The following is a 1,750-nucleotide window of genomic DNA, read 5'->3' as shown; positions in this document are numbered from 1 at the left end:
CAGAAAGTTGGACATGACTAAGCGACTGAGTGACTTGAGCACACACACACGCACACAGAGATGCATCGAGATGTACCGAAGCTACTTTTTAAAAGAAAATTTTAAGTTATTCTTAATAGGATAGTTCAGAATACTGAGTGGAAGTTGCTAGCTGGTAAGACTGTTTAAATATCCAATGAACTGCAGAATTTAAGTCACAACGGTACTCCTCATGAATGCTTCATTAGTTTGAGAGTACACAGGTGTGGTTTAATGGGCTGTCTATTATTCCTATATGGAGTTTAAATAACATATCAGCATAGCCACTATCACTACTTTATCAAGGAAGTGTCTTGCAAAGTTTTTTTTTTTTCTACATGAAAAGACATTCCATGTGAGAGTGAAGGTCAGAAAGATGTAATGTACCTCTCTTCTTGTATTTGTGAAAGGAACAGTAAGATGGGGACCTAGAGATAAGAAGCGTCACATGAGATTGAGAAAATCAACTCTGATATTTCTGTAAAAATATTTATTGAATTTGTATCCACATCATGCTGGGGATTTGGATTAGGAAAAGAGCAGATATGTTTAGATGGACATTAAATATCACTGTTGATCTTCAGAGACATTAAAAATGGCATTGCAGAAACAATTAATTGAATCACTGCATGTAAGCTTGGTAGAAGCACAATTCCTTCTAAATAAAAACGCAAGGAGCAAAAGGCTAATCTGTCAGCCCTGTCATTCTCCTCTCTGACTCTCTGCTCCAGAATTCAGAACATTTCTTCCCCTGATTTATTGAAATAGAGAAACATCATATGCGTTACTTTATTTTTTACAGAGACAGAATGCTACCATATGATACTGAAAATGATTTGAACTTGGCAAGTCTTTATGCAATGAAATCAATCATGTAAATATATATTAACTTACCAGATTTTATAATGGAATTTCTTTTTTTGTAAGTGGAGGGATTTCTGTCTTTTTAATTTACTGATGTATTTTAATGCACCAAGAAATGTCCTTGACAGCTGTGGTGGTTATTCAGTTGCTCAGTCATGTCCGACTCTTTGTGACCCCATGGACTGCAGCACACTAGGCTTCCTGTCCTTCACCATCTCCTGGACCACGCTCAAACTCATGTTCATAGAGTCGGTGATGCCATCCAACCATCTCATCCTCTGTTGTCCCCTTCTCCTTCTGCCTTCAATCTTTCCCAGCATCAGACTCTTTTCTAATGAGTCAGCTCTTTGCATCAGGTGGCCAAAGTACTGGAGCTTCAGTTTCAGCATCAGTCCTTCTAATGAATATTCCGAACTAATTTCCTTTAGGATGGACTGGTTGGATCTCCCTGCAGTCTAAGGGACTCTCAAGAGTCTTTGACACCACAATTCAAAAGCATCAATTCTTCGGCGCTCAGCTTTCTTTATAGTCCAACTCTCATATCCATACATGACTCCTGGAAAAACCATAGCTTTGACTAGATGGACGTTAGTCAGCAAAATGATGTCTGCTTTTTAATACGCCATCTAGGTTTGTCATAGCTTTTCATCCAAGGAGCAAACATCTTTTATTTTCATGGCTTCAGTCACCATCTGCAGTGATTTTGAAGCCCAAGACAGTTGTGACTTTCCATAAATTTTACTGAATTAGTGAAAACAACAAATATATAAACAAACTTGAATCTCTATATCTGTCTGCAGTGAGCCCACTCCCCTGTCATCATCTTACATAACAGAATAAAAAAGAATCAAACATTCTAAAGAGAAGA

Source organism: Ovis aries, chromosome 23, assembly GCF_016772045.2.
Source record: "Ovis aries strain OAR_USU_Benz2616 breed Rambouillet chromosome 23, ARS-UI_Ramb_v3.0, whole genome shotgun sequence".
Taxonomy (NCBI): domain Eukaryota; kingdom Metazoa; phylum Chordata; class Mammalia; order Artiodactyla; family Bovidae; genus Ovis; species Ovis aries.
Note: the sequence above shows the minus strand (reverse complement) of the source record.